The following is a 27,007-nucleotide window of genomic DNA, read 5'->3' on the forward strand; positions in this document are numbered from 1 at the left end:
ATGCAAATTATATTTTCTGAAAGGTATGATGTCCCTTTCCTAAACAGGATTATTTGTTTGCTTTCAAATTATAAATACATAAAAGACTATGTAAACCATGTGTTTTTAAAAAAACTCATACAATTTGCAAATGCATTTTTTATTATTAGGATAGCAATAACATGCATATTGTTTGCATGTTATTGCCCCCACACCTAGCTTTGATTGAATTGTTATTTAAAATGTTATTGTAAAATATCAAGATGACAGGGTGGACACATAATGCAGAACACACAAATCATGACAACATATGACAATGAAACATTTATACAACTTATAAAAAAAATATATAATGATAAATAATACATAAAACAACCATTCAAGGGACATGGACAAACTCTTCTTTTTATTAAAAATATTGTTTTTAGTATAAAGTGATCACTACACTCAAATTGTAAATAATCTCTTATTAAACAAAATATTAATAGGAGAACAAAACAAAAATAAAATATGATTTGACTAATATATTTAAGGCAATTCATACTTGCTACTTTTAATTTTAATAGTGTGTGCAAACCCTAATAGTAAGTTATAGGCCTGTTCCACTTAGTGTATGTGTTTATTCGTGGTGAAATGTTTAGAAAGGCGAGATTTATGTGGAGTAAACAGAGACCTTATTTGGAGAAAAATACTGACCACTAACATAAGTCCACCTGCCTGAACCTTCTTATCCGACACGAACAGAACCAAAGCCCTGTTAACGTGCACAAACTTCCTCAGAGTTAATCAGGTTTGTCGTAAATCGTGAGTGTGGTGCGCGTGCTCTTTCTCATCGGTGGATGTGAGCGCAGATGTTGGTCGTCGCGCGTGAGGTGCGGCGTCTGAGGAGCCTCACTACTCTTCATCATCCTCTCTCCCCATGGCGAGAAAGACCTTGGCTTGGTAAAGGACATTGGTTGCTGTAATTTGTGTTTTGTCATTCTTTAAATAGCTTTCGCCGTGCACTGATGATGTATTTGTGGTAGGTTAGTGCTGTGAAATGTGGTGTTTCAATCATGGCACGAGGTCTGACACCGTGGATCTGGCTGAAGCGACCCGTGTATATCCAGGTAAGACGCCAAAACGCATCGCATGCAACTTTTTCATAAGTGTTTCGCTTTAGCCATCTGTGTATTTGGAATAATTTGTGTGTGAGATTTGAATGGACGAGGGGGGAAGCTGTTATCCCGTTTGGACTCAAGTTTTTGAAGGCATCATCTCTTCCTTAATAAGCTTTACTCCATCTAACTAGCTTTAATTCAACGACTGAATGGATCGAGCGGCTCTTTTCAACTATTTTTTTTTTATCTATGCATTAGCCTACAAAAAATACCGAAATGCCATTTTTGCTACTGTATCCGTTGCTTTTCTCCGGTGGATTTCAAGGATGTGATGGATGAACTGATGTTGCTGCGTTTTATCCATCGTCGGGTCAGTCGTTGCTATAGCAACCGCGCTGCTGTATAACATTTTTATAGTCCTGCTGAAAACATTTCTCTTAGCCTACCTGCCAAGAACGTAATGTAAAATATAAACCATGAATTCCCAAACTCATCGGGGCGCTGTGTTCATGTGCGTCAAAGACTGACGACCTCATTTTACACTTCTATTAATACTGAGCAACGTCAAGACAAGCTCATGTATTTAATTTAACTCAAGAGAATAATAAACCTAGTTGAACTGCTACATTAGCCTACTTGTGGGAGTCTTCAATAAGGCTTCTGTAAAGTTTTGATGTGAATTCCACTTCAATATTAAAAGAATAATTAAAAAGTATATATTTAAACACATAACAGCAGTGAAGGTGCAAACTGGTGTAATTGCAGAACTGTTCCCACAGAGCCCAATATGCCTTTAGGATGTGACGCTATTAATGCCTTTACTATTTCCATCCTTGACATGTAGAAGGTTTAAGAAATATGGACTAATTGCACATAAATTGAATTGACAAAACTACTTTTTGATTTTAAGGTGTGCACTGTATGACAATGTTTTGTTTTTGTTTGTTTTTTTACATGTAGGCTACTTATGAAATGTTATAAAATCACATTCACTGCATCATAAAAACCAACCTGTTTATGCTCATATGAATATTTTTTATCATTTATTGGCAGCAAAGTATTAAGGCTTTTAAACCATGTAGATATGTAGGCTTGAAATATCACAGATTAGCAGGACCTACACAAATTATCAGAAGAAATTGAATATGAAATTGGTAATTGCATTTATCACACATTTTTACACACACACATACTTTTATGTATATATATATATATATATATATATATATATATATATATATATATATATATATATAAAATATAGAAATTCCTTTCTCATTCTTTGGTTTCCTCACTCTTCAGTTTGTGAATAACTGATAGTTCATCCAGCTGTTCTACACTGTGGGGGGGAAATAAATAAATAAATAAAAGCAGTTTTTTTAAAGGTCATTATCCATTAATTTTAACAGACATTTTTGTTTACTCTAAAACACAACACAATGAAGTGCAAAATGCAAAATACAGGTTAAACACCTGTAATATATATATGGAAAATTCTTTAATATTAATATAGTACATTGTGCCAAATTTTTACAGATTTTATTTTTTTCAGTGCATGTTGTCTGTGTGAAAGAAACACTTTTTTTTTAGCTGTAGAAGTCTCGTGCTACAAGGTGAAACCTGTGGTAAACAGTAATTTTTTTCACATCCCTCAGAATAAAGGAAATGGCATCGGCGTTGTGGTGTGAGGCATGAGCGATTCAGACTAGGATGGCAGCATTTTGTGTATTTTCTGAAGACCATAATCTTGCTTGCTTTCAGCAGCTTAGAGACTTCCTCAGCTCTGACTGTCCTCTCACCCAGAGTCTGGCTTACTCTCTGCTGTTTGCTTCCTCAACTGAAAGACTGATGGAGAAAGTGAACGTGAGATATGAGATGTTTTATGAGCAAAATGAATCTAGATAATCACTGCTTTGCCCTGGTCCTTGCACACTATTTTAGACTGAAACAATGATGGCTGTTCTTTGTGAATAAGACTTCACTTTCATTTCTTTTATTCATTTTAAATATAGTTCAAACAACATCATCTCTCTTAAATCCTGATGCTCTCTGAGCAGATTTCATTTTTATAGGAGCCATATTATATTATAAATCTGTTTATATGCCCAAAGCATCTGCTGTGATACTTTGGCCTCTGGAGCTATACTGTCCTTTCTAAATGGATGAACTCTGAATAGAATGCTTTATTTTATCTACATAAGGCATTCTATTTAGAAGTCATGCGCTCAGAGAATTTATTCTGAAAAAAAAAACAGCATTATGCTTTCATACATTATATGGAAGGAATTAGAAAAGCTTGCCTCATAAAATTCACGAGGTTACTGAGACTAAATGCTTCGGGACACAATAGTAATTGTTCAGGAGGTGAGTGTTTCTGCTCTACATTTTTCTCAGTCAGAGGCATGATTCACATATTTCAGTTACAGAGTCCCCACAAGATAACTAAGATGGACTAAGATCCAAATAAATATAATATATGTGAACACAGATTTATGCTTTGCTTTTGCTTTTTATTAGTGTTCTCAAGTTACAGAAACATTTAGAAGAACGATAATTAAATCAAGACATCTGCACTTTTACAAAAACATAATTTTTGTCCAAATGTATTAATTTATTCAGAAATACATTACAAAAAGTATAAAATTACTCAAATACACCTCACATATTTTATATATATAAAATTATTTTTTCTTTTTTTGTTATACATTTTTAAATTATGGGGGGACCATAACATTAAATATTTCAGTGACAGACTGTCTTGATATCATATTGAAGAAAAACGTGATTAAAAATAAATTTCTACAAAATCAAAGTCATACAAACAACATGCATTGAAAGAACCATAAATCAGGAAATGATGTCAGAGGTCCCAATACCTTCATAACTGTGTAAAAAAGCAGATAATTTGACCATATTATGAAATGGAAAAGCTAGTTCTGGTTGTAAAATATCATATTGTATAGCCCTCAAAAACATATGATATTTGTGGAATTAGTAAAAATGCTTTTCAACATGAAAAATATATTTAAAAGCTTTTTAGCTTTTATGACTTATATTATGCCTTTTACTCAATGGTTATAAAACGTCATTTGATTTAAACTTTTTTTTTCAAAAACAGATGAAACCAAATTAAATATAAAGATTTAATTACTAACAATTGTTAATAGATTTGTTCTTTTCTTGGAAAGGCTTTTCATAGACTCAGATGTCTTCTGTGATAAGCTACTCTTGTGCAGGTTTTTTGAGACTGGTTTTAAAATCCTTCTTTTTGCAAAGGTTGGGGACTAAATCATTGTGACCACCCAGTCATGAGGGAATGAGGACATTCAGAAAAGACTCCATAGGGAACCTTCAGACAGAAAGTCCAGACAAACTTTCAGTTATCAAGGACAAGCGGGAAAGTAATATGAGCAGCCCAATACAAAATGACACAGTTACCCCACTGCAGTGTATTGTAGAGTTCTGGTCTCTGGTCCCGTAGGAAGGTACGTTTCTTCACTCAATTCTCACCCTGTATTAGTTTCATTACACTTTTCATATGCAAGTGTATGACAAAGAATCAGCTGTTTTAGTGTTAATTATAAGAATCCAAATATACAGCATTGCAGTTCCATGCATTGCAAGCAGTGATTTGGTTTTTATCAACCAACATAAAAGAAATGCTTCAAGATATGTCCATCATGTTTCTTATTTGGCTGACTCAGTATGACTCAGTTCTATTATTTTGGATAAAACCGTATGATATCATGATGTGGTATGAGCAGAGGAATGCTACATCTAGAAATCATTTGATGAAAATAGATCTTGGATGCTTTTAAAAAAGAGCGCCTCTAGCCTTAAAGGATTTTACTGCATCAGAAAAGAACCTTAAAATTTCATGGCCTCCAGAGTGCCTATTTACATATGTGCCTGCTTAGTTTCTGTATAAACTGTTTTAATTCCTCTGTTGTCCTGCCTAGTTGTTTCTTGTGTAGCTAACCTACTGTCCAATGTTTTTTAGAGTTTATCCTAGTATTCACCTGTTTTGTCGTAAACAAGAAACCTAGGGTTCTGTCACAGTCAGACGACCATTCTCCTCCAATTTGTTCTTTTGGGAATAAAAAAGCAGGTCTCCTATTTACTATGAGTGTCAGGTTGGTCCTCTTTGCTTCCAGTCCAACCTAGAGGAACTGTGTCACATGCTAAATGAGGTTATGTTTAAAAATATCAAATATATATTACGAGGACAGCAGGAAGACAGTTTGAGTGCATAATATATTATTGTGGTGAATTATTTTAGGGTATTAAATAAAAAAATATTGATCATTAAGATGATCAAGAAATTCACAAAATACACTACAATGTATTTCACCTGAGACCAATTCTCTAAATCTCTCTGAAAAGTTAAAAACTTATCCAAAAAGTTAATACTTATCCAATTGCATTTTTTCTTATATTTAAAATATTTTTTTAATTTATTGACATATATGTTGACATATATAAATATATTACATTCACATTAAAAATATTATTCTAATATTTATATATATATATATATATCATCTCATGTTTATTTCTGTCACAGGTCTGCTGTGTTGGGCAGTAGTACCACAAGGAAAGACATTCAGATACAGAATGACCTTTAATATCAGAAAAGGAAACACGGGACAGACAACACTTTAAATACAGGGCTTGACGAGGGTTAATTACAAGACACTGGTGAATCCAAAGCAAATCATCTATGGGGAAAAAAATGGGTCACGGGGAGCACATGGGAGAAAACACAACAAAACAGGCATATCGCCATATCGCCCGATCTCGAAAGATGCATCCTTGCGCCATAGATACAATTGGGGGAGGGGCGGGTGGGAAATTGAGAGGTGGCTCTGAAGGAGGACGGGCACACGGGAGGGGGCCGGCAGACAGAGTTATAGGTGGAGACGATGGAGGGAGGAGTCAGGGAGGAGACAAGAGGGGTTTGGAGCCAGGCAGGACCCAGCCCTCAGCCATAATGGCAATCCACATTGGAGCTGACAGAGGGAGAAGCAATGGTGGAAGGGCTGAAGACTCCAGGGGGCCGACCGACAGTGGTGGAGCAGGTGGTGGAGGAGCCTGAGGCGGAGATGGAAAGCCGATGAGCCAGGATAAAAAGGAGAATCCAGAGGGCCAAGGCGGGGCAGATGACTCAGACGACCGAGGTGGAGGTGGGGATCCGGAAGTCCATGGTGGCGCCGGAGTGACAGAGGACTAAGGAGGAGCCGAAGGGAAAGAGGAGCCTAACAGAGCCTGAGAGACGAAGAGACGAGGTGCAGCCAGAGGAGTCCCGAGGTGATGGATGACCGATGATGAACCAAGGCGGAGCCAGAGGGACGAGGGATCCCGGTGGAGCCAGTCAACTGCTGGGTCACAGCAGAGAAGAGGGAGCTAGGTGCCAGGGTGGAGCCGCTGGGTCAAAGGGCCGATGCGGACTTTGGGAGGCAGACGCTTGATGCGGAGGCAAGGTATCCTCCAGCCATGCCAACAATGGAGACTAGCAGTAGCCGGAGGGTGGGTGGGCATTTCTGAGCCTCCTCTCTAGGCCATACACGGGAACAGGAGGGATAGAGGGCTAAGGTGAAGGAGGTAGGAGTGGGGGCAGGTCGGCATATAAGTCCATTAACTCTCCTTTCGAGTTCCACAGTCCCAGATCCACAATACGTTCACCCTTAGCCATGGTTCAGTTGGAGGAGTTCCTCTCTGCGATCTTACGGCCTTTTGACTCATGGCAGGTGTTGTAGCCAGCTCTCGCACCTGGTCTGTCATTACTTGCAGATCCAGCTCCATGGCGATCTTCAGCTATGTCGCTCTGTTTGGCAATAGCTCGACGGTCGTGGTCGGGTTTGTGCTCTCTGTCATTGGTGGGCTTTGCTCTGGGTCTGGCTGTGCTCTAGATCAGGGATAGATGCTCTCCAGACATGATGGGGCAGTGGTTATTAGCCCCGATCCAGAACAGTGAGTTCAGCATCATTGTACGAAATGAAAACCACAAGCTGGCTAAACTCAACCGCATACTCCCAAGAAGGGCAGGTCCTTACAGGCTAGGAAGGTGAACAAAGCGGCGAGGGGTTCCATGGGGAAAAAACAAAAAACAAAACACTGATCAAAACGAAAGGGAAAACACACTTTTCTTTTCACACTTTTGCTTTTCTTTGTAGGTCCGGTGTTGTCCGGTTCTGTTACGGGTCACAGTCTTTAATGAACCAAAACTGCAGGGAACACAGGGCAGACAGGAGACACACATAGTACCGCACAGAGAGAAATTCAGGTACAGAATGATGTTTAATATCAGAAAAGGAAGCCAACACTTTAAATACAGGGCTTAACAAAGGGTAATTACAAGTCAAAGGTGAATTCAAAGACATATCAACAAGAGGGAAAAAACTGGGTCACAGGGAACACATGGGAGAAAACACAACAAAACATTTCTGACTATTTCAAGCATGTTTGATAATTATTAGGATTTTACATGTATTTAATCTGACCCCTGTGTGGAAACACTATGTGAAAAATAAAAAACAGTAGAAACATTCATGACGTAGGTTTTTCTATCTCATAAAAGAGCAGCTGCTTTGAAACGACAGCTTGTGATACAGTGAACAAAATGTTTCTATGTCTAGATTATTTGTTGCTGTTGGAGTCACACATCACTGCGCAGTGGAACAAGGAGCAACTGATCGTCATTGCACATTAAACATTTTTTTTTTTTCATGTGAATTCGTGTTGAACTATACTTTTACCACTCTTCCTGAGTCCCAGTGTTAGGTTGATGTAAACATTTTGGACTATTGCAGTGTTGAGTCAGTGTGCAGATGAATGTGTCCCGTGGGGCAACAGGAGTGAGAGAAACGGGATAGGGTTCCTGATTGCTGGTTGTTCTCACAGAGATGAGTCAAATTAGACCTGCAGTGCCTGTGTGACGTCTGCTTCCATCAGAACGCCTCCTCTTGGGAGCAGAGAAACAGAGGAAGGAAGAGAGAGAAACAGAGCAGGAACTAACACTATCTCCCATCACACCCAGAATGCACCAGAGAAGCCTTTTCTTGTTCTTCACACCATATATTTCCTTTAGAGAGAGAATATTCATGTAAATGTTTTCTCTACAATTCAGGTCATTAAAAACTTTTTTGTTTTTGAGTTCATGCATGACAGCAGCCATCTTTCTCTCACTCTCGCTCTGTCTTTGTCACTTTTCCCTGCTCTTTTTGGTGCTTTTTCCATCTACCCGTCATTCATTGGTCTGAAGGGGAGGGGGGCATTAGGGAGAAGGCAGCAAGAAATCGCTTTATGATCATGAATTATGGATGAGTAGAGAGCAAGCTATGAAAACAAGTGTCAGTGAAAAAAATTCTCCCCCACTTGATCCGCTTCTTCCGTCCTATCATCTCTCACAAGCCACTGAGGAGCTTGAGGATTAAAAGCAACAGACATGCCCCTATTATATATGGAACATTTTTGCAGAGTACCTGAAATCATAGGCTTTTGGAGAGTAAAGAGTAATGCTTGAAGCTGTTTGCACTAGGAGGTTGATAACATTGTAAGCTTCTGTGGACCTTTCAAGTGTTGGCCCCTCTGTGGTTCATCTCACACAGAATAGAGACACTGCTGTCAAACCAAACAAGCTGTCAAAGCCTTAGGAGAGACAGCGTAATCTTTTACGTTCACATTTACATTACAGCTTTTGGCAGATTAATCTTCAGTCATATATTCCAGAAACAAAATGGTTTATTGCTTATTCAGATGATTCAAGAAAACGAGTGATAGCGGATCAGTTTACTTCAGTTTTGTGATACGTTTTGGTAAATGGTAAATTGTTTAAAGGGGCCCTTCAGATATCATAAATTTATCTTGATCTTGCAGAACTCAAAACGTCTCATCCCACTAAAAATAGACCTCTATTGAATCTAAACTGCAAGAATGGCTTGTAACTTTAATAAATTGGCTAGATAAATATATTATGACATATAACTGTCCACATTTGCATGTCAGTGGTGTCTTTTTGGTATTCAGAAACCTGGCCTGCCCAGTCACAGTGAAGTAGTTTTTTTTTTTTTTTCTTTTAGGTAACACTTTAGTTTAGGGACCAATTCCTACTATTATCTAGTTACTTATTAGCATTCATGAAATTGGTCCCCAAACTAAATTTTTTTTTCAATATTATTGACTTGTTTACTATTGAAAATATCAAAATCAATTATTTTATTTAATAAGGATGCATTAAATTGATCTAAACCACATTAGAATGATTTCTGAAGGATTGTGTTACCCTGAAGACTCAAGTAATGAGTGCTGAAAATTCAGCTTTGTCATGGCAATAATAAATTACATTTAAAATATGCTAAAATAGAAAATATATTTTTTTAATGTAATAGTATTTCACAATAAAATTGCAATTTTGATCAAATAAATGCAGCTTTAATGAGCATTAGAGACTTATTAGAAACTATTTTTATTTTTTTAATCAGACCCAAACTTTTTAATGGTACTGTCTATTATATAGAAATAATGGCATAAAAAATATTTTTAGTGCACTGATTGTGTAGCATTTGCTCCTTTGTCTTCTCTGACTAAATTGTAATGGTCCCATAAGATGTAAAAAAGTAATATTAAGAGAACATAGCAAAGCCAAAAAATTATTATGATTTTGATATGTATTAACTGATATAGTATATATATATATTTTAAACACACTTAAAAAAATGCATCCCTTTACATTTTGTTTAGCATTTCAGTACTTTTGTCCTGTCACAATGTGATGCACACCTTGCAAAGGACTGTTTTTGACTGATAGGGCAACAATATCGGACAGCAAGCCCCAAAATTTTGTTCTCAGGGTCAGAGTGAGCGAGCAGAGTGAAAATTAAAAAACTAAATGATCAAACAAAAACCCTGACTAACATTCTAAGACCCTGATTCACTTATTCTCAGGCTGGTCAGCAGTGGGTTGAATGTAGCTTTGAGAATAGCAGTGGTTCTTTGAAGATGCAGACTTAACTTGCATGTCTGTAGAACAGTTCTGATTAAAATGTTAGATGAAAGCCTTTGAGGGTCATTGGGATACCACTGTCTCTGCCCACCTTTTCCACAGCCACTGGTCTTCACTCACTCAGCCACTAATGAAAAGCAGACACAAAGCCTCAATCAATAACCTCTCATTACCTACTTCTGTTTGGCTCTCCCTTTGGTGATGGCTGATGTTGTCCTTAGGATGAACATGCCACATTAGCTGAGTTGAAATTAATGTCTCTCTGCATTGACTGAAAAGGTCAGGTGTGGGGTTGCTTTGTTTGTGAAGTGCTGCACTTGTAATGGAGCAGGGATACATTTGTTACAAGAGGATCGATCTGGAATACAATGCATTTTGGCAATGAGCATTACAGCATGTCTCAGTGAGCCAAACGATTGGAGTACTTACTGGTTTAAACAGACTTGTGTGCATACACGCTTGAGTGCATATCGAGGTGAAAACAGACTCATGGGAGGGCAGCAAAGAAAATGAACCTCATGCAGACAGTAAGCTTTTAGTTGTACATTTAAAGTTGAAGTTTGTATTTTCTGATTTTTTTATTTAGTTTTTTCAAAATACAATCCACTATCCCAGTTAATTATAGAGAGACAGCTAAAAGTAAGTAATTGGCTGATTTCCCCAAAAAGCTGAAACACTGTGGCTTTGTGGAGCTATCAAAACATTGCCCTGTTTATTTAAGCATTACCACCTGCCTGACACATCAAACTGGATAAAAAAAGATAATAAGCTCAAATGAATTAACTGAAAGTTACATAAAAAATAACTGAAAATAACAAAAATAGCTTAAAAAATGTATTCACTCTCAGGCCATTTGAGATTTAGCCAATGGATCCTCTGCAGTGAATGGGTGCCGTCGGAATGAGTTCAAACAGCTGATTAAAATCATCACAATAATCCACAAGTAATCCACACTACTAAATTAACATCTTGAGAAGTGAAAAGATGCGTGTTTGTAAGAAACAAATCCATCATTATAGAGTTTAACTTTAACTACACATTTATACAAAATCTAAATTAAAATTATTTTTTTTTTATCAAAGATTTATGTTCAGAAACTGTTATCAAAATGGAATATTGAGAATGAAATTATTGAAGCAAAACAAAAAAGTTGCAAAGTAGAAATGGAAAGTATCAACAAAATATTTGCTTCTATATCGTGATGTACATCCGGGTAAAAAGGATCATCAGAAAAGAATATATATATATATATATATATATATATATATATATATATATATATATATATATATATAATGTTGTTGATTAGATGACAGATCTGAATTCAAGCCTGCAGTCAGTTGTAAGGAAGGGCAATACTAAATGATTGAAGATGTTCAGCATAAATCACTAGAGAAAAGTCTGCTGTTTCACCCTGTCAGATTGAGACATGACATTTTGATTAAACATGAATTAAAAAAAATAGATATGGAAAATGTTACATTTATGCTGAGTTAGTTGGTGTAATCTTATATAAAAAAATAAAAATAAAAATCTACTTTGCTAACTGCTTATCAAAATCTTGGTATGACCAACAAAGTCGTGTTGACATTAAATTTGTGGTGCAAAAAAAAAAGATGCATTGCTTCATAATCTTGTAAAGAGGCTTTTTATTGTGGAAATTAAATGTAAAAAAATATATATTTTTTTTTTGATGTGTTCAAGATGGTTACACTATATTAATCATTAATTTGTAACAAAACATGAATACAAAAAGTGCCTTTCTAGAATAGATATTTCCTTTTTTTAATATGGACACTCTTATTTACCATTAACCTATTTCAGTGACGATGTACTAACACATCATCAATTAGCGATCTAATTAAGGCTCTTAGTGTACCTCAAAGTGCCGATAGACAGAACCATGTTCTTAAAGCCAATAATTATAATATTAGAGCTATCCAAAGTATTAAATGGAAGTTGTAATGAAGTGCATTGGCCCTAACGTGGCTCTCATCCTCCACACATGCATAATAAAATGTTTGCGCCTCTATGCCTTATCTACTCCCCCATAAAAGGCTGAGCCACAGACTCATGTTGTGCAGAGCCTTATGTGGACTTTTCTCTCCGTCTTGTGATTGAAATTCCACACAGTCTTCAGTTCGCCTGAGAGCTGAGAGTGATGTGGGGGCCGCTGCTGAATTTTTCACACTGTCTTTGCCACATCGCCTGTGAGTTCACAGAAGCAGAGCATCCAAATACTGTTTGACACATACAGACATGTGTCCACTGACCAGCATGATCTCAGTCTACTAAACTACAAGAGCTTTCTGACACAGCGATCCTCTGTTAATTCAAAGTGCTGCCATGGAAACACTTCCTGTCACAAGTGGGAGAGCCATCATCCCGAGTGGCAAACTAAAAAGCTATATGTCAAACTCCCTATGTTTGATATATGAGCTACTGCTTGATACGCAAGAAGCAGTACGTTATTTGTGTTGTCTCGCTGAAAAAAAATAAAAATAACCGTTTAACTTGATTTCGGGTACATTTTACCAAGTATTTCCAGGGCATAATGGGTAATGTTTGTTTTTCATAGCAACAAGGTTATGTATTCCTGGAAGATAAGACTTGATCGGATTAACTGTTTTAATTATGTTTGTGGACTGACTGATTTGATCATCTCTGCTCTCGTTATCTTTGGAAAGTCTTTGTCAGGCTTTCTTAGCTCTTTTCTCATTATACAAGATGTGAGTGTATTCGCAGTTTACAGCAATATGTGAGAACATAATGAGCATGTGAGAAGATCAGAAATATGCAAAGCGCTAACTGGAGACATTAAACGAATTACCTGCAGCTGAGTTTTGTGAATCGTGCTGGAGAGAAATTGGTCATTCTGAGGAAGTAGTGCCTTTTGAGGCTGAATTTAATTTTTTGGAAATTGATATTGGGGTACTACCATGAAGAGGTGTGGCTTACTGTTGGTTTTTTTTTTTGTTCAATGGCAGATTCTTAAAGGTTTACTTCACCCCAAAATGAAAATGCTGTCATCAATTACTCATCCTCAAGACGTTCTAAACCTGCATGATTTCATTTTCTTCTGCATTTAGCGTAATTACTTTTGAGCGACCTATCCCTTTTAATAACTGATGCTTCAACCTTGAGAAATATGAATAATTATTTATTATTGTATTACTAATCAATACAGATACCCATTCAGTAATAATGAAATAATATAGAAAATTTGAGAAGTTGTATTATATTTTAATTGTTTCACACACACATAAACACACACACACACACACACACACACAAACACACACAGATAGTATATACATATATATGTATATATATAAAGTAATATTGTTACGTAGATTAAAGATTCATTATGTGAAATCAATGGAGTTATTGTGAACTTTCTATTCATCAGAGAGCCCTGAAAAAAAATGATCACAGTTTTCACTGTTTCTTGAGCACAAAATTAGTATATTTGATTTATATTTCAAAACACATTAACGTAAAAAGTGGCTATTTCAAATTAGAATAATATTTCACAATATTATTGTTTTACTGTGTTTTTGAGCAAATAAAAGCAGCCTTGAGCATAAAAGACTTCTTTCAAAAAGCATTAAAACTTTGTACCATCCTCAAAGTTTTGAATGGTACTTCATAGACAGAGAAAGAGATAGAGATACAGTACATAGAGAGATATATGTATAAATGGTAGATTAACTGTTTTCAGTACATTCAGTAGTACATTTTGTTCAACTCATTAATAATTCAAAGTCGAAGTCATCATACAATAAAAAGGTGGACATCATAATTCCACCATTCAACAGGGCTTTTTTTTTTTGCATCAATGTTGAATATTTTGCTCAATATTTGTATAATCTTTTAAATATCAGTAGTAAGTCATAGGGACATTCACAGAAGACAAATAGCACCAGATATGGTTTAGGTATAAGAATTATAAAGCTTTTAAATCGTTTTAAACTTTTAAGCCAACAGACATCAGCCAAATAAGAAGAAGAGGATGGCAGTGGGAGGAATTCAGTGATGAGAGACTGTGAAAGCAGGAAACTGATTTAGGTTTGATGAATAAACCTCTTCTCCCAAAACCTTGACTTTGGGGTCGGGGAAGACTGGCTGCCTACAAAACTGAGCATTCTGTCAGGCGATTGCCATGGTGACAGCTCCTCTGGGCCTTGCGAGGTATGAAAGGCTGTACAGGACGCTGACCTGCCACAACTCTCTAACGCCTGTCATCCTGGCTTAGTGAGGCAGTGAGTTTGAGATGGTGGTGAGGGGGGAGAGACCCTGAAGGGCATGAGATTTAAAGAGTAGAGTAAGATGGATTCTCAGATAGAAATGGCAGAATTGCATCTCGCTGAGTGCCTGAAGCGAAAAGGGAGTGATGGCCTGTCATTAAGGGGAGCCACTTAAGAAAGAGACAGTGTAAGAGAGAGGGGTATCAGATTAAATTAGAGGCAGACTAACAGATAAGACCAATGATAGGGTGACTAAGGACCTCGTTTCAAAATGAGTAGTTAAAAAAAAAACACAGATCATCTCAGTTCTGCTGTAGCCACACTAGACTCTCTGGACCTGACCAAAATTTCAATTGGAAGCTGGAGGGGCAGTTCAGAGATTGAGGTTTGGTCCGGCCAGTCGGGACTTGAAATCAATCTTCTTTATATTATTGGCATTTTGGTTATTGGTTTAGATCAGCTCGGGGTAGGATATTGGTGTTTGTACGTCTCCAGGCTCTGAAAATAACTGGATTTACTTGATCAAAATAGAGGGAAGATTAAATCTTACTCGGGCTTGTACCATGAAATAGGAGGCTGATTAAAAGAGGCTTACTGTTAGTTAGAAATTTGGATGTTCTCTGAGATAAAATGTCAGTGCAAGAGAGAAACTGGAGAGCTCGTATACTGTGCCATAAGCCAAATTGACTGAAGAAGAAAAGGAAAGTCCATCACTGTCAAACTCATGTCTCATCATCACTAAAAGAGAGAATAAGAGGCTCCATGAGGTCTGTTATTTGTCGGTTAAGCTCTTGCAGTATGCATAATTGGCAACTATTACTGATATGGTATGAGATCATTCACTCTAGAGCAATTAAAGATTGCAGGGCAAATGGGAGCATAACAACAATATGTAACCATCATCAACTGTGTGCCTGTATTATATATAATCACTACAATCTCACTCTCGCTCTCTGTAAAAAGTATAAATAAATAAATGTTGTGTGTATATATTATTTAATAGCTTATTTGCATGTGGGTTATTTTACACTATAATATAATACAATCAATGATTATATAAACATCTTAACAGAATTTATGACAAAAAAATCAATAAATATACTTAGAACAGAAAATATGATTATATCAAGCTGATCTGACACAAACAGTGTGCTTTTTTTTATGTCAGTCAGCTAAGTTATTAGCTAATGCAATTCTTGGCCATTTTGAAATGATGATTTATTGGTCTACTACAATTTTGCAAGTACCTCACCAGCACAGTGATATATACAGATTTAAGTGAAGTAAGCATGGTTCCACTTTATATTAGGTAGCCTTAACTATGTATGTACTACTTACATTTAAATGAATGAGTTGATAAAATGCACTTATTGGGTACATAAATTATTAAAAATACAATGCTCTTATATGAAATAATACCTGTATGTAATTACATCTGTAATCATACATTTAATTACAATGTTGACCCATCCCTTACACTTTAAAGGAGTCATATGACATTGTTGCTAAAAAGAACATTATTTTGTGTATTTGTAATGCAATGTGTTTTTGCCGTTCAAGGTTCAAAAAGCACATTATTTTCCACAGAATGTACATTATTGTTTCTCCTCTATGCCCCACCTTGCTGAAACGCATAAAATTGTACAAAGTTCATCATTCTGAAAAGCGAGGTGTATGCTGACTGGCCAGCTATCCAGTGTGTTGTGATTGGCCGAATTCCTCAAGCGTGTGACGTAAATGTTACGCCCCTTACAATACTGTGTTGCCGTATCCCTGCATGACAAGACAAAAACAATAAAACCCATTATAAACTAGGCATTTCTTGCATGATTATAATGACTTATACTGTCTTTTTACACATTGTGTTGCATATTGCGCTGCTTAAAAATAAAACCAATCAAAACTTGCGTTTAAATCATCAGTGGCAAATTCTTTAAATATGACAACGTATTTCCAGAAGTGCCAGACTGTCCTTGCAAAGTTGGAATTGCACCACTTTATAGAAACTGACACTGACATTATAGGGTACTCTCCCAGGAAACAGTCCTCGTCTTTAGTAAAATGCACTGCACACATCTGAATATTTGGGTTGAACTGTTCTGGGACAGTGTTGTAAATACAACTTAACCACTGATTTCTAGTTGTGTCCTCTTTTGGAAGGTCAAACAAAGTAGTTGCAGCTGCAACAGCGAGAATGAAAGTTACCCCTTGTTTCTTGCGTGAACATTTGGGCGGCATTATGCAAATCTTCCCACATCGTGATGTAGACATGTGGGGGGGTGTTAGAACGAGCCGTTTTAGGTAGGCAAAGTTGACTCTTAACTTTTATAAAGAATATCTCTTTGGATTTGAGACTTTAGTCTTTGCAACTTTACAGATCTTCATTATGCACCAAAAGCTTTTAACACTCCAAAGAGGAAGGAAACATTTAAATCTCATCATTTGACCCACACTTAAACCTACCCATAGCACCAAACCTGTTTCTAACCTTCCCTGTATCCCACCTCAATAGCAGCAAAAGCATTTTGGGTTGCACTTTATATTACTGTATGTGTACTTATATGTACTTACTATATACCTACCAAAGAAAGTACTGTAATACAAGGTAACTACATGGAGTTTGGTTAGGTTTAGGGTAGGTTCAGGGTTAGTACCTAGTTATTACCTAGTTATTGTAATAACTATAATAAGTATGTAGTATGTACATGAGGAACAGGACAGTAAAATAAAGTGCTACCATGTTTTGCAATACAATATTAACACAATAAGTACATTTGACTTATTTTTTTATATAAGTACATAGTAGTTAATGCCTGCTCATATAAAGTGGGTCTGCAAACACATTTAGCAATGTTGACCTCATTCGCACTCAAGCACAGAATAAATAATAAATGAATTCGTTGAAAAAGAAGAAAAAAGTTATATGTACAGATCACCAGGAGAACATCTGAACTTGAGACTGAACCTAAAAACTCATACAGTATATTCATATCTATACCATCATGTGACCTCTCTCTACTTAATGATTGTACTGTGCTGGTTAGGTCTATCATACGCACAATGGTTAAACACTAGCTACATTAATAAAGAGATGCATGGCTGCAATTGCTGTGATTAATAATTTAGCATTTCTTATAAATTTTACAAGCAGTATAGCTGTTTGCACTGAGCTGAGCAAAGTTCAGCATACTATTCCTCTGAGGTTTGGTTTGCACTGAGAAACTGTGTTTTCCAGTTCCAACCAAATAAGAGTCAGATATTGTCACCATATTTTACATCACCTCATGGCTTTCATTATTCGGCTTCAATGTGGGCATTGCACTTTCATACTTATCTGATTTAAAATCCATGGTAATCCAGTCATATTACTGTAGCTCTATTTTTCAGTTCTGTTAGTGGAGATGTTCTTTTCATCTGTCATGTTAGCACGACACATTGTCGTCTTCTTCCTTTGTTGTTTGTTTTTGCTCTTGTTGACCTGGGTGAATGTGTTTGCATGATGATCAACTTAAACTCTGAATACAGGTGATAAAGTGCTCGGCAAACAACTGCTATACACAAAGTGCTTCCTAAAACACAAAACAATAGACACCAGATCTACAGTGTTTCTCATGGAGCTACTGCAGGCTATCAGGCTCAGCTACAAGGGCCCATTCCTCCTCCTCATGACAGAGGAGAAGTTCTATCAGCTCCGATTTGCAGACGAGGAAAAGTCGGACTACAGAGGGCCACAGTGTTGCTGAAATTAGCTGTCAGTGTGCTACCCCGCTCACGCAAATGTTTGCTTGTAGTTTCAGGCGATTGACTCCACGTTGACTCCAGCACCTCATTTGGAATCTCTTTTCTAAGTCCCGACAGTACATCTCTCAAAATGTGCATTTATTTTGAAGATTAAAGCTGTAACATGCATTAGCCGGCTTTGCTTCTAATGTTCTGCCAACAGAAAAAAAAAACAATACTGTAAAAGACTCAACCACTCAAGCAAAATGGTCAGGATTAAAAAAAAAAAAAAAAAAAAAAAAAATATATATATATATATATATATATATATATATATATATATATTTTTTTTTTTTTTTTTTTTTTTTTTTTTTGCATCATAAGTTCGTGATAAATTCTGACCTTGGTTGTTTTAGAAATCAGAAGAAAATTATATTTCATAAAGTGCCCTCAGTGGCTGAAGTGAGGGGGCTATTTATAGTGGATCACATCCTGTGTGGCTGTCAAGATGATAGTTTCCTACTGTTCTGAGCTTTAAAAGGTCACACATAAATAAAAGATGATAGGATTTTCCTGGGTTTAGTACCTCATAGGTTAAATCAATGAAATAAATGATATTGTTCAGTTACGCAGTACAATGCATACATTTTAGCATTATGCTGAAATAGAAAGCTATGATTAATAAAAAAAATCTTACAGAAACTGCACTAAACATGTGGAACTTAAACCTAGATTTTTAAAACGTCTTTTCAATGAGCTGTGTTGCTTTCATCTGGTTTTTAGCAATCCTGCCCCTTACAGCAAACTGAGGACCTACAGCAAGAACCTACAGCAAACTGTATCGGCACATAATCAGCACACATTAGCATCTTCAAATTTTCCTCCACTCTTAAAAAAATAAAGGTGCTTAAAAGGTTATTTCACAGCAAAACCATAGAAGAACCATTTTTGGTTCCACAAAGAAGCATTCAGTCAAAGGTTCTTTAAAGAACCATCTCTTTCTTACCTTTTTATAATCTGAAGAACTTTATTTTGCCACAAAGAACCTTTTGTAATACAGGAAGATTCTTCATATGTTAATGGTTCTTTATGGAACCATTTAGACAAAAAGGTTATTCTATGACATTGTGAAGCACCTTTCTTTTAAAGAGTGTAGTACTAAAATCAAACCTTCACTGCATAGTCTGTAACAGTCAAAGTTTTCAGCATCTATTATAAATAGTTTTATAATGAAAAATATACCTATATGAATATCAACAAAACCACTTTTCAGGTTTTTCAGTTAATGTTTGGAGATATTTTGTTAAAGGAATGCATTTTTCTGCATGTTACATGGTCTATTTGTCTGTGCACAGGCCCGGTTCTCCTACCTACACATGAAGTACCTGTTTTTTTCCTGGTTGGCTGTTTTCGTGGGAAGCTGGGTAGTGTACGTGGAATACTCTTCATACACAGAGTTGTGCCGTGGACATGAGTGCAAGAACTCTATTGTGAGTTTTAAGTTCTTAGCTAGATGTTAAGTATTTGTTGAACAAAATAGCACAACATTTTAATGCTGATTCGATGCTGTGGATATGTATTTGATTTTTAAAGAGGAAACAAAATTACTGGGTGCACCTCTACAGCTGTTGAATCCTCTTTGCAAACATTATTTACTAAAGGGAGCCATCTAGAGGAGAGTGATTACAAAAGAGACACTGGCTAAAGAAATGGATCAGGCAATCTTTGGGTAGTACTGTGTTGTGGACAGTGTTGGGGAGTAACTAGTTACATGTAACGGCGTTACGTAATTTAATTACAAAATTATTGTAACTGTAATTAGTTACAGTTACTACGAAAAAATGAGTAATTAAATTACAGTTACTTATTAAATTTTTAACGATTACAAAGGGGATTACATTTGAATATTTACACACATCCACATACCGATTTAACTGATTTCTTTACCAAATTGCGCTGACTATTCTGAGACATACCGCCCTAATAATTTCCGGGATGCGGAAACACAGTCTGGTTCGTAGAATCCAGTCATAAAAACGGAATGCCTAACGCGGACGGAATATGCCATATTTTGGATGACTAAATCAAAAGTAGGTCAGTACACTTGAATCAAAACATGACATGGACTAGTGTCTGTGAATATAAAGCCCCAAAAATGCAATATATGACTTGCACATTCTGCGTGTCTGTGGAAATCAGGCGCGGACTGGACACCGGGAGAACCGGGACAATTCCTGGTGGCCTGGCAGCCGATTTTGCCCCACTATTTAATATCATTATTGTATAATTGCCTGCCGAATGTACTAAAGCGATCATTTGCGAATCCGCCATTTGATAATTAAATCTCTAATAAGTCATGAATTGTAGTCATGACTCGCGCGCTCTCCGCGCCTCCGCCAAACGGGTTGGATCAGACTCAGAGTAATCAATGCGAGAGAGAGAGAGAGAGAGAGAGAGAGAGAAGCAGAACTCCTGTTCAGGGTTTCAGGTCAGTTTCATCTGTAAAGATGCTTTTTTGTCTTTGTTTTTTTAATCAAGCAGCAGCAGCACGTTGCTCATCAGTCATCACTCAAAATACTACATAAAGGACATCATTATTATCTGTTGTAATGTTACAGTAGTAATTTAGCTGAAAAAAAATTCAGATTTATTTTATAGGTTTAGGGGGAGCTACGACAGACAACAAAACAACCCTTACGAAAATTAACATATTAATATTAAACTATAAATTCAGAGAAAATGGTTACTATTGTTTAACTGTGATAACCAAAAATGTAAAATTATTTTACAAATGTATTTATTTAAAAATAAATACAAATCCATTTGCAAAAAAAAAAAAAAAAAAAAAAAAAAAATTAAACAAGGTTATTTTACTTTTATATAGGCTAATAAAAGCATGGTAATTTTTTGTAAGGGAAAAACATGACTCGTGTACAGTATTAGGATTTTTCTATAAAGATATTGTAGTATTGTAGAGTATTGTATTGTAAAGTATAGTTTTGTTCAATCTTGAGTATTAAAGTCATGAGAGAGATGGATAACGGCGCAAAATAAATAGACTGAAGAGAAAAATGGAAGTGAAGGTGCAGTTCAGGAGAGAACTTTTAATTATTTTGCATGTCCCCAAATTAAAGATTTAAAATAGATAAAAAATAGTTTTGTCCATGAATTTGTCTGTATGAGTTTGAATTTTCCTGTCTGAATTTTTTTCCCAGTCCGCCCCTCCTGTAAATTAATGGCAAAGACATGGTTTCATTTACTACACATAGGCCTACTGAAGCTCGCAGTGTTTAAAACCTCTGCTGCCTCAATATAGGAGTACACGAGCACATAAACATAATTTCTAGAACTGCTCTGTGTCACTTCATGTGCATTTTACTTATTTTGAGAAAACTATCATCATATACAAAGAAACAGCAGTTTAAAAAAACACCAATGTTTCAGGAGTTTATTACACAGAATACGTCACATGCTTATTAGATAACTGTATTTAAGTTGATGTATATGCTTTTATTTATTATTCTTTAATTTTCACAAATTTAGAAAAGTAATCAAAAAGTACTCAGAAGTAATTAGTTACATTACTTTAATAAAGTAATTGAAAAAGTTACACTACTATTACATTTTAAACAGGGTAACTTGTAATCTGTAACCTATTACATTTCCAAAGTAACCTTCCCAACACTGGTTGTGGAAGATTTTGATGTATGTGTTTCTTCATGTCTTCCAGTGCAATAAATTCCAGAAGGGGGTGATCGATGGTTCAGCCTGCAGCAGCTTGTGTGAGAAGGACACTCTTTATTTGGGAAAGTGTCTATCTGCCAAACCCGGCAATCAGGTCAGACACAACAGATTGTAGTTGCTTCTTAATATAACACTGTAATACTTGTTTGATCTTTTAAAAATTGTTGTCTACTGAACCATGCTTTTGATTATCCGGGTCTGCACATACATTTATTTGCATGCAGAGTATCAGGAGAGTAAGGATGAATAAAATCCATCTGCTCTCTCTTTCTTGCTACTTCCTTTGTTTAGGTATATTCTGGCAGTTGGGGGGATATGGAAGGAATCATAAAGTGCCAGATGGAGGAGGACCCTCATTACGATTTGGGTACAGAACTGGAGCCCCGAAAAGAATACGCCTCCTTTAACAGGCCAACCAAAGGGACATCAATGGAGAAGTTCAAAGAGATGGTCTTCAACCATCTAAAGGTCTCTAATCCCATGCTGTTCTGAAATACAATATTGCTTTAATGTTATATGCCTTTAAAAACAGCGCTTTTAACATTTACATTAATATTTAGTAATTTTGCAGATGCTTTTATCCAAAGCGACTTACAATTACAAATGACAAGGGCCTGGACAATAAGTTGTGCAGCATGCTCTGTTAGAAAGGGCCTGATCTTTGTGGTGTTGTGCAATGCAAACCTGCAAGATTACACCGAGATTTCTGACCGAAGTTGATGGGGTAATTGAACATAGCTGGATGGTGAAATCATACTGTAGAGTCGGAATGGCAGGGAAGACAAGAAGCTCAGTCTTTGCCTGGTTGAGCTGTAGGCGAATTTCTTTCATCCATGCCAAGATGTCCGCCAGGCAGCCTGAGATCCGTGCAGCTACTGTTGGATCATCTGGTTGGAAGGAGAGATAGAGCTTTGTGTCATCAGCATAGCAATGGTAGGAGAAGACATGTATGATGGGTCCCAGTGATGTAGTGTATATGAAGAAGAGGAGGGGACCAAGAACGGATCCCTGAGGAACGCCAGTGACCAGCTGATGTGCTTTGGATACTTCCCGTCCACCAAGCCACCCTGAAAGACATACCAGTTAGATAGGATTCAAACCAGTGAAGTTGAATCCCTGTGATGCTCAGTGATGAGAGGGCAGCAGGAGGATCAGATGATTCACATTGTCAAAAGCTGTACAGTCGTGGCCAAAAGTTTTGAGAATTACATAAATATTAGCTTTCAAAAAGTTTGCTGCTAAACTGCTTTTAGATCTTTGTTTCATTTGTTTCTTTGATGTACTGAAATGTAATTACAAGCACTTTATACGTTTTAAAGGCTTTTATCGACAATTACATGACATTTATGCAAAGAGTCAGTATTTGCAGTGTTGGCCCTTCTTTTTCAGGACCTCTGCAATTCAACTGGGCATGCTCTCAATCAACTTCTGGGCCAAATCCTGACTGATAGCAACCCATTCTTTCATAATCACTTCTTGGAGTTTGTCAGAATTAGTGGGTTTTTGTTTGTCCACCCGACTCTTGAGGATTGACCACAAGTTCTCAATGGGATTAAGATCTGGGGAGTTTTCAGGCCATGGACCCAAAATTTCAACATTCTGGTCCCCGAGCCACTTAGTTATCACTTTTGCCTTATGGCACGGTGCTCCATCGCGCTGGAAAATGCATTGTTCTTCACCAAACTGTTGTTGGATTGTTGGAAGAAGTTGCTGTTGGAGGGTGTTTTGGTACCATTCTTTATTCATGGCTGTGTTTTTGGGCAGAATTGTGAGTGAGCCCACTCCCTTGGATGAGAAGCAACCCCACACATGAATGGTGTCAGGATGCTTTACTGTTGGCATGACACAGGACTGATGGTAGCGCTCACCTTTTCTTCTCCGGACAAGCCTTTTTCCAGATGCCCCAAACAATCGGAAAGGGGCTTCATCGGAGAATATGACTTTGCCCCAGTCCTCAGCAGTCTATTCACTATACTTTCTGCAGAAGATCAATCTGTCCCTGATGTTTTTTTTTAAGAGAAGTGGCTTCTTTGCTGCCCTTCTTGACACCAGGCCATCTTCCAAAAGTCTTGGCCTCACTGTGCGTGCAGATGTGCTCACACCTGCCTGCTGCCATTCCTGAGCAAGCTCTGCACTGGTGGCACTCCGATCCCGCAGCTGAATCCTCTTTAGGAGACGATCCTGGAGTTTGCTGGACTTTCTTGGACGCCCTGAAGCCTTCTTTACAAGAATTAAACCTCTTTCCTTGAAGTTCTTGATGATCCTATAAATTGTTGATTTAGGTGCAATCTTAGTAGCCACAATATCCTTGCCTGTGAAGCCATTTTTATGCAACGCAATGATGGCTGCACGTGTTTCTTTGCAGGTCACCATGGTTAACAATGGAAGAACAATGATTTCAAGCATCACCCTCCTTTTAACATGTCAAGTCTGCCATTCTAACCCAATCAGCCTGACATAATGATCTCCATCTCCAGCTCCAGCTCTTGTGCTCGTCAACATTCTCACCTGAGTTAACAAGACGATTACTGAAATGTAATCTCATAATGTAATCTCAGCAGGTCCTTTAATGACAGCAATGAAATGCAGTGGAAAGGTTTATTTGGGATTAAGTTAATTTTCATGGCAAAGAAGGACTATGCAATTAATCTGATCACTCCTCATAACATTCTGGAGTATATGCAAATTGCTATTATAAAAACTTAAGCAGCAACTTTTACAATTTCCAATATTTATGTAATTCTCAAAACTTTTGGCCACAACTGTAGATAGATCCAGCAGAATAAGACCTGAGTGTGCTCAGACCAGCTCCTGGCAGATTTTGTTATAACTTTGTAATTTTAATAATCTATTAGGCTGCAGGAATGTTTAAACACATTCTGTGGCATATTGCAAATATTTGGGGCTGTGATGATCATGCAAATGTATTCTATTAAATATAATTATTAAATCATCTGCTTTTCCTATGCTGAAATATTCTCTGTTTGTGGGTGGCTATAGGTGGTCTAGCACATTTTTGTCTAGTAAATTTTTGATTGAGACATTAATATGATAAATAATAATAATAATAATAATAGTAAAAAAAAAACATTAAGTGGTATTAAATAACATATTTGAAATTTTAATAATTTTAATTTAAAATTTTTAAAACATCTGCACTTATGTAAGTATGTGAGCTGAAGGTCTGAAGATGTTGCAATTTTTTTTGTTTACAGTTTTAACCCATTTTTGAACTGTAAATGTATGTAAGACATGCATAACCTATTCTCCATGAACTAGGCATGAAGAAAGTTATTTTCATAGACTGGAAGAACTTTTATATACTAAGACATATCTTCAACTATTATTAACTCATTACAATGGAACTTTTTCCCCTTGCAGGCAAAAGCAGGAGACCAAGCCAACTTAGCAGATTTGGTGACCCTTGTACTTGGAGTTGCAGACAGCAACAGGGATGGACAGATCTCCCTGTCAGAAGCACATTCAGCTTGGGCTTTATTGCAGCTGAATGATTTCCTGCTCTCCATCGTGCTGCAGGAGCGAGAGCACACTCCCAGACTGCTGGGCTTCTGTGGGGACTTGTATGTGATGGAAAAGGTGCCTTACGTACCACTCTATGGCATCAGCCTTCCATGGATGGTAGAGCTGTGGATTCCAGCTAGCCTGCGACGGAGTATCGACCAGTGGGCTGCCCCATCATGGCCTCGCAAGGCTAAGATAGCCATTGGTCTGTTTGAGCTCGTTGAGGACCTCTTCCACGGCACATTTGGAAGTTTCCTCATGTGCGACGTAAGTGCTACGGGGTTTGGTTATACAGAGCGCCACGATATAAAGGTGGTAGACGCAAGGCGTATTGTTCCCGAAGTTACTTTTCAGGAAGTGATGCGTGAAAAGAGGTGCGAAGAGGACACTGACTGTATGTATGGACGGGACTGCCTCACTTCCTGTGATCTCACAAAGCACCGCTGCACTACGGAGGTCACACAGCCTAATCTGGCAAAAGTGTGTAGCACACTGAAGGACTATCTTCTGTATGGTGCACCATCAGAAATTAAAGATGAACTGGACAAACAGTTGTATGCCTGCATTGCTCTCAAAGGCAACAGCGAACAGATGGAAATGGAACATTCCTTGATTCTCAACAACCTCAAAACTCTGCTTTGGAAGAAGATATCTCACACGAAGGACTCATAATGATATATAGAACTAAGTTATTGTTCTTATACAGAACAAATGAGATATGAACAAGAGACTGGTATCGGAGCAACCATGATTTGCCTAATGTAATTATATATTTTTATTTCTGGCCTGCATTTGCAGAGTACTGTCAATATAGCCTTTGTGGCACCTTGTTTTGTTACATTACCCAATCTTGACTCAGTCCCAAATTATAAAAGCTTAGGCTGCAGAGAGATACTGCCTCTGCTAATGCATGTCCTCCACTGCCAAAAGAAAACGCCAAATTTTAATTCTTCCTGCGGATTCATGTTCAGGAAACTGAGACAATCAGGCTGTCTAGTCCAAAGGTTTTCAAACAGAGACAGATGACCTGTTTTTGACACATTTTTTTTTTTTAACAAAATTTATTTTATGGCAGTCTAAAGATAACAAATTTAGAAATCTTTAACAATTAATTGTCTTTAACAATACATACATATATATATATATTTGATTTGTAATTTATTTTTTATGAGTTCTAAAGATTGGCCACAAATGATACATTTTATTTTACTCATGGTCCAGGTTTTAAATCTGACTTTTATTTTAAAGGTGTATACATATAACTATTTGGTAGAGAAAAAAAAAGTTCTGAACCTAATACAAAGTAAATACTGTAAATATATTTTTATAAGTTGCTTTTGCTTTAGTACAGTGATAACATTTCTTTATACATGAAAATATACGTCACTTTGATGGGGATAATTTAGGAAACACTTGGCATCAGAAATTATGAAAACCCCTGCTCTAGTCTGCAGATGATATACAATCCAGATTTCAGAACACTTCAATCTTTTCTGTTGAACTACAAAGGATCTGAAAATTATTTGCATTAATTATAATATTCAGACTGAACGTGGTTACTCAATACAATAGATTAGAACAATTATGTTGTCAATTTTGTCAAACTACCACAAACATGTTCTAAAGAGACGACCTGTTCATAATTCAGTTTAAATGCTACTTTTGATAGGCCATTTTCAGTTAATGTCATGCAA

General features: G+C 36.8%; 1 pseudogene; it reads left to right on the forward strand.

The window, feature by feature from the left end:
• Positions 1 to 815: 815 nt before the first annotated feature.
• Positions 816 to 26,361, forward strand: LOC132161212 (divergent protein kinase domain 1A-like; annotated as a pseudogene).
• Positions 26,362 to 27,007: the final 646 nt, after the last annotated feature.

The sequence above is a fragment of the Carassius carassius genome, chromosome 17, assembly GCF_963082965.1.
Source record: "Carassius carassius chromosome 17, fCarCar2.1, whole genome shotgun sequence".
NCBI lineage: Eukaryota > Metazoa > Chordata > Actinopteri > Cypriniformes > Cyprinidae > Carassius > Carassius carassius.